Raw genomic sequence first — 8237 nt, forward strand, 5'->3', positions numbered from 1 at the left:
CTTTTTGTCTCCTTTTCCTTCTCTTCACTGTGGAGGAAAATCATTTCCAAGTTGATTTCTTTCTGTCCATTCCCATCACTTTCATAATCAACCCTTGATGGAAATATAGAAAGGTAATTACAAGGTGGTGGGAAAGTTATTGGGTTAGTTTGGCTAATCAATTATTTAATTTTGTATGATTGCTATGGATGTCTTGTCTTAGGGTGAATAAAAGGTTAAGGGGCTTCTTCTAGGTATTAGATACAATTATTTCTATGGTAGTATAAATTACATTCATTATTTTCAAATCATAAGCCCCTGTTGCTCTAAGGAGCTATATCAATTAACCTGGGAGATTAGGCGGAACAAGGAAGACCAACATTTTAATTAGCTATTTGATCTCAATTACAAAATCTATGGAGCATAGTTGTATAAGATTAGAGCAAGGTATGTAGATATCCTATTATTTTTTTGTTTAACTTATAGGCTAAATTATGTGATACTCAACGCTAACAGCCAAGGGACAATGTTAAGTTATGTGAACCCTTTTATAAGGTGTGCAAAAGAGTGAGGGGGTGCAATATAAATCACTATAAAGTTTGGTGGGCAAAAAAAGTTGTATGTAAAGCACTATTTATGGCATTCCAGAGAGTTTTTCCTCCATTCATAGTGTTTGTAGGGGGGGGGAAAAAAGAAGATGGGTGAAGGCAGATATTTGTGCATGGTTCAACTCAATGTTATTTTAATAAGATTGGTAGATTAAGGGTTAAAGTGTACTGAATTTAACCTAAAAAATTTAAAAAAAATAAAATTAAGTAAGAGATGCAAACCTAATGATTTTTTTGTTTATGTACATTTTATACAATATAAAGCAAATACTAAAAATTGCAAAAGAAATACAAAAATAAAGAATATAAATCAAATAAAGATAACATACAAAATAAGAAGAGACTAATAATGTTAAGTTGAAAAAGAGAAAGAGAACCCAATTGTGAGCCCAACTTACCCGTACCGGATAAATAGGTGTGCAAAAGAGTAGAGGGTGCAAGAATAAATCGGACTATAAAGTTAATGGCTGGATGCATTTGAAAAATTAATAATGTATGTTTCAAAGAACTATTTATGGCATCTAGAAAGTTGTAAAAAGTGGGATTGATCCTCTCCACCCAACTGCCTGGGCCTCCCCTGATTTTTTCAAAATTCCACCCACCTTCACCCACGTTTATAGAGGAGCATAAATAGAAAGCATCGTGTGTTAGACTCACTAAATAGGGACTGAGGATTTATTTTAATGGGGAGAATTCAGACCCCTCGTTCCACCTTTGAAATTTGCTCTCAAATTTGGGAGGTGGGGGATGTGATATTTCACATGTGAGAAGATAAAAAAAGCTGGAAAAATGAATGAAATTAATATAAAAAATGAAAAACCAAAGCAAATAATAAAAAAATTTAAAAATCCAAGGGCCATGGCCCCCTGGCCCCTTAGTGGGTCCGCCCCTGACTGTGGGAGGATGGATGCTTCACCCAGGAGTATGCTTTTCTTTAGAAAAACTATTTTGAAAATTTCTTACAATGGGAAGGATGTACATAGCAGTTCTCTTTATGGGTTGATCTCTGGATCTAGATTTAATGCCGGCCCTAAAGATGATATGTGATTTAAATGTTTTGTAAGCCCAGAAAATTCAATCTGGGCATGTTTTTTTGAGCCCAATGCTTTAGGCCTTATTTTGGGGGACCAATCGAGCATTCAACCTGGAAATGGACCGGACCCAAAACCGGCTTACCTATTGACTTATCACTTTGGCTCAATCCTAGTTTTGGATTAGTTCTGCAACTCAATGACCATTACTTCTTTTTTTTTTTTTGTTGCCAACCACGGTTCCAAGGCTTTGCCCTTGACTAATCCGGTGTTCGACCCGGTCGCACACCCGGGTTGTGGTGGGTGAGTCTCCCAACGGGGATTTTTTGCATCCACAAGGTTTCGATACCGGAACATTGCTTAAGCGGACCAAGTTGCTTGCCACTTGGACCATTACTTCTATCCACCACTTGTTTTTCTTTTAATTTTTTCCATATTTGTTGGGATGCCAATGGTTTGGCAAATTCCCTAGCTAGGAAGGCTCTGTATATATTCCAAGTGAGACAATTTGGTCGTTATTCAATCCGTGGTTGTGCCGATTGGGCGATTTTCTCAGTAGTTCTTCTGCTTTCTAATGAAATATCTATGTACCAAAAAAAAAAGAAAAAAGAATAGGTATAACAAGGATGTAAATAATATACTTTCATATCTAGTTACATTCTTATGTATTTTAAAAAGAAGTTCCTATTAGTTTATATTGTAACACATCAATAAGATTCATATATGATATATCCATGATCATGATGAGAAGACATACTCCAAAGTTATAGTGAGTACCTTGATATCGATCTGTAAATAGATAGCCAAGATCCGCCTCCAAATTCGCATTTGTATTCGTTTAAGGGTATCCGTATTCAAAAATTTTCTTACGGGAAAATATTTGTATCCGTCCGTTAAGCAACCGGATTCAGATTCAGATAATTGCTTATCGGATCGGATAATATCCGGATAAATTTTTATCCGGATAGAGTAAAGTATTTAACATTTTTTCCTTTAAAAATAGATGATAATTGGATTCGGATAGCGGTATTTGGTAATCGGAAATTAGAAATTTATATTAAAAAATAGGGAAAAGAAGCCCAGACGGCCCCGGCGGCCCGGCCCCCTCCCCCCGGCCTTGGACCCCGTGAGGGGGTCCCTTCTTCCGCGTTGGTCGGGGGTGTGCGGGGGGTTTTCCTCCTTTGGGTTGGGTGCTTGTTTGTTTTTTCTTGTTTGTGGGGGTTTTTTTCTATGGTTGGTTTGTTTTTGTTTTTGGGGGGTTTTTTTTTTTTGGGAGTGGCTTCTTTTTTGTTGGGGGGCTTTTGGCTGTTCGCGCCTATTAAAAAAATGACAATTATCAATCAATAATCGGATTTTTTCGGATCGAATTATTATCGAGTATCCGATAAAGTTTCGGATGCCTTCTCTACATTTTTGCCGGATTCGAATCCAACCCCGCTTACGACAGCCTAGCCCTTGATATGATTCACAACGAAACATCACCATTTAAATTAGCCTATAAAGTTTTTTGGTAAACCATTAGTCTAAAAAGTTATGTGACAAAATACAAGAAGCAATGAACTAGATATTTTCGGAAGAAACCTTTGAAACCTTAACCGGAATCTTAATGATTCCACCCATCATTCATTATTACTGTAATGTTTGAATTACAATAAACTAGAAAAGCTTTTTTACATATCAAAATCAATTATTTAGGAATATCTAATACTATCTTATATGTATCCATACTGAATAAAATTGATATGACACGTATCGAAGCATTCTTTTTTCTTTTTCTTTTTTAAAAAATTGTATTAAATTGTATCAAAATATACGATTAATATGTTATGAAAATCACTTGACTAATACTACCTAAATAAAAAAAATAATAAAAACTTTACTTTATCTGCCAGACAAAACACACCCTTGGAGCACTACATAATTACCAAATTAACTGATAAGAATCTTTTCTTGGAAGTCGCACCGGTGCCTCAAAGATTCCATCATCGGTTGAAACTTTTGACTTTTCAAACCTGATGACGATAATTGTCATTGTCGCTGTCCTTTTCTTTGTCATTATCATTTAGAAATAATTAATTTGAAAACAAAAGCAAAGATGGTGACTTAACAAGCTTCTCGTTCTTGGGAAAAAAAGGTCACCTTACCCCCCAAAGGAAAAAAAAGGGGTCAAATTTACATCCACGTGTCATCAGAAAATTAGACCATTTATAACCGCCACTCAAGAACCTCATAATTTGGAATTCCGATCATCACACCGTCAAGGGAGATGTGCTCCCCAATGGCTTTACCACCACAAATCCTGTGAGACTTACAGACAAAAAATAAAAAAATAAAAAAAATTTCATCACGCAACCCCCGGGTCCCTGTGTTTATGGTGGTAAAATCTAATGAGTAGCTGATCCAGACTCATAATTTGTTAGGTGATTTGAATTTTGGCCAGGTCATCAACAATTGGACAACACCACCACCCGACCACATGTAAGAGCTTTGCTCAATTTTGAGAATGATATTCGCACTAGTTTTTTTTTTGGTGGGATATTCGCACAAGTTTGGGCAAAATGATACATGAGATTGATGTATTACGCCTTTTATTAGGTGATCTAGTCCCTACAAATAAGGTTTAAAGTATTAGTATCTAATATCGTATTAGTTAAATAATTTTAGGGCCTGTTTGGTATATGAATCCAGAGATTTCATAAATGTGAGATTTATACCAGTTTGGTTGTGAAAATTTCTGGAATTATGAAATATAGATATTCATATTTTACACTAAAAACGTGAATTTGTAAATTTATGAATATATTTCACCCATATTATAAAAGCGCTAAACATTTGTGCATTAACAAAAATCACGTTGACCAACCAATTTTTCAGAATGAATCCACAGATTCATGTTAACCAAACAGTTAATTTTATGAATTATGACTCTATAAATTTGAAATCTCCAGATTCATGTAACCAAACAGGCCCTTAAGAAATGTGTTATCTTATATCAAGTATTGCATTGGAATAGCCAATATATTCTAATACAATTTAATAGATGTCATTTTTAAACAAAAATGTAATAATATGTGACATATCGGCTGTACATATCCAATATGAATATATATTGGCTATTATTGTATCGTATCATGAGATATTTTAAACCAAAGAACGGGTTTTTGTCTCCAACAATTAAATTTTCTACAATTCCTTGGAATTACTAGTTATGATTGTGAGATCTGGCTTTATAATATCTAATAATCAATATTAATATGCATAGTAGGTTTGAATTTTCCCCTTCAATTTCTCTCTAACAAGAAAGCTTAAATGTCATCGAAGTGAATCTTTTCCCTTAAAAAAATATACATATAGAGCATTTGGCTTTCTTATTCATTCTAGTTTCCCTTCAGTGTCCTTGATCAAGTAATGCATTTCAATCAACTTCAAGTAAGTTTCCTTAGTTGCCTAAGTTTAAACGATTTCTGGAAATGGTAGCATTTTTACAATAGGGGGATGGAGACTATTACATATACTAGATGAAGACTTGAACACGTAACCTCTTTAATAAGAGGTGCCTATATTATCAACTAAACTACCCTTCAATGGTTAGTTTAAAGATTTCCTTTGTCATTCTTATCTAGATGCACTTAAATGTAAGGAAATATTTTCCTATCATCTTCTATGGGTTCGCTTTGTTGAATTTCCACAGATATAATGATGCTGATGTGCATTTTTGTGATAGATTTGGAAGTATCAATGAAATATCTCTTAAAACATTGTAGTCCTTATCTAAGTGTTAGTACTTAGATTTTCATTGAAGACAACCACATGTATATACACAATCTTAACCTAAGGGGTTGGCTTAGTTGGGCTTGAGGTTGGCTTAGTTGGTAAGATACTAACACTTTATAGTATGAGATCAAGAGTTTGAATCTCCTTAGGCCTGAAGCCTCACTATATATTTTTATACCAAAAAAAAAAAAGAAAATAAAGCCTCACTATATATTTAAATTATATATAACAAAAAAAACCCTGAGGATGTGGTGGAGGTATGCATAAGGTGGCCGGATGAACATCAGATCCAAAAAAAAAGTATACAACCTTATTTATTTTTTAAGAGATAATTTTCAAGAGTTGAGTTGTAATAACCCCTATATTCCAAACCCAAAACCCAATTATAGGTCTGAGTACCAGAAGCTCTAGCCGGAAGAAGCTGTGGGCCATCCGGATTGAAGCCCATATTTCAGCCCCAAAGCCCATGGATTTGAATGGTGTTGACGAAGAACGCCCTTATTGGGAACTGGAAGAAGATCCAGCTAGAACTAAGATGGTTTGGGCATATGGATATCTTGTAAGAGAAAGGTCGAGTTGGAAGATGTTCACAAGCAAGGTAAGAGCCCTCCACATGTTGGTTAATGTCATAGCCGAGCTAGGGACCAACCGGAAGTGCAAAACCCCAAGTATTGAAAAGTACTATGGGACAATTGCTTAAGGCAGTTGATTGGCCAAACAACAGCTACCTGGAGGTTGATTTCTATTGAAAAACCTTGTTTTGCCTTTGGCACCCTATTTAAAGCCTCCCACAACCTAATTTCATAGTATTTTATTCTTGAAGGCTACCGTGAGCTAAGAAGAGTTAAAGAACATGTGGTTCGTGGAAGAGCCTCTTTTCACGAAGAATCTTTCAAGTTTTCTTTGATTTTTGGATCCTAAGTGAAGGTAAGTTTAATCACTCTCTTAATCTATTAAATTTCATCCTATTTGAGAGTAGTTATTCTTCCTCTAGTTCTATTGTGGTGGTTTGGATTAATATATTTTCTTTTCCATCAATGAACTCGATTAGATTATGCTAAGAGGGATGAATTTTATATAATTTAATGGAGGATCTTATTGAAGAAGATGATTTAGATCTAAATCCTCCCTTCTGTGATTTGTAGTTTGAGTGGCTTCTCTGGTATTCTAAGGACATGGTTTAGACTTGGAGTAACCCAAATATAGATTGAGGATGTGTGAAATCCCACGGATTTCTACCCCTTTAACCCAAGGTTTCAAGACCGAGAACCCGGGCCTCGAGTTGGCGACAACTATGGACCATTCAAGTTGAGCCCGAAGGATTGAAAATGGAACCAATGTTGGTGGATTACCTTTATGATGACTTAACAACTCTCTTAGAGTTTAAGTGAAGAGAGAAGATTAATCATGATGATGTAAAAAGGGTGATTTTGAAACATTTGTAGATCGACGATGGATAATCCAATTGATGCGAATAAGGTATCAAATCGAAGATCGTTGAAAGACCTTTCCAACAAGCCAAAAATCACTAAATTTAGAGTCCGTTTGGGGGTCTAACCATGGACCGGTTGGTTGGGTGAACCAACCCCCACCCCATTTTTTGTTTAGGGGCAAAAATGGAATTTCGGGTTTTTAAGCCCTATTTTATGTTTTAATTCACCCGTAACCGCATTTCTTTATGCAAGAACGAGTTTGAGGCTGCAAGAAGAGGAGAAACCAAGAAGAAGAGCCGTTCCCATCCTTCCGAAGGTGTTTTGTGATCTGAATCTTCGCGAAAACTTTAAGAGCTGTGAGATTTCTTTAATCCTTTTCTTAGGCACAATTATGTGGACGACTCTCTTCTCTTTATTCGTGGAATTGTGGTTGTGGGAGTATGTTAGGTTTATTGTTACCCTTGTTGCCGCCCCGCGCCGCACCACTAGCCGAGCCCCTTCACACCTCTTATCTTAAACATGCTAAACTTTCCACACCGTGCCTCTTTCGTCCTTTTGCCTCTCTCCCCCCGCCGCCCTTTCCTTCCTTCCCCCTCCTTTTCTCTCCCTTTCTCTCCCCTCTCCCTGTTCCCTCCCCTTCTCTCTTCTTTTTTTCTTTTTTTCTTTCTTTTCCTTTCCTTTCTTTTTTCCTTTCCTTTTCTTCTCTTTCGGTTTCCCTTTTCTTGCTCTCCGTCCTTCTCTTCCCCCGTGGCTCCTCTTCCCCCGTCTGTCTCTTCCCCCGGGGCTTCCCTCCCCGTGCGCTCTTCCCCGTGCCCTCTTCCCCCGTGCTTCCCGCCTGCCCCGTGGTGCCCCCTCTTTCCTTTGTCTTGCTTCTGCCTTCCCTTTGGGTCTCCCGCTTCGCCTTCTTTTTCTTTTCTTTCTCTTCTCGCTTCCGTTGCTTCCTCTCCCTTCTTCTTTTCTTTCTCTCTTCGGCCTGGTGCTGCCTTCCTCTTCTTTTTCTGCTGTTCTTCTCTCTCCCCTTGTTCCTCTTTTTCTTTTCTTTCTCTTCTTTTTCTCTTTCGTTCTCTTCCTTCCTTTCGCTTCTCGTCTTGGCTTCTCCTCCTCTTTCCCCTCCTCTTTCTCCTTTCCTTTGCTCTCGTCTCTTTTGTTGCCTGTCTGTTCTTCTTTGCCCCTTTCTCTGTTGGTCTTCCCTCCCGTCCTGGTGGTGTTTGCCCGTTCCCCTTTCCCTCCGTTCTCGCTCGCTCCGTGGCCCGTTTTCCCTTTTTTTTTTTTTCTCTCTCCCTTCTCTCCCCCCCGGTTCCTCTCCTTTGTCTTCCTCTCTCCCCCTTCCCCCTCGGTTTCCCCTCCTTCCCTCTCTCTCTCCCCCGTTCCCGCCTCCTCCTCCCCCTCCCTCTCCCTCTCTCCCCTTGCTT

This window comes from Hakea prostrata, chromosome 1 (genome assembly GCF_041222555.1).
Source record: "Hakea prostrata isolate BN-2017 chromosome 1, UWA_Hpros_2, whole genome shotgun sequence".
Taxonomy (NCBI): domain Eukaryota; kingdom Viridiplantae; phylum Streptophyta; class Magnoliopsida; order Proteales; family Proteaceae; genus Hakea; species Hakea prostrata.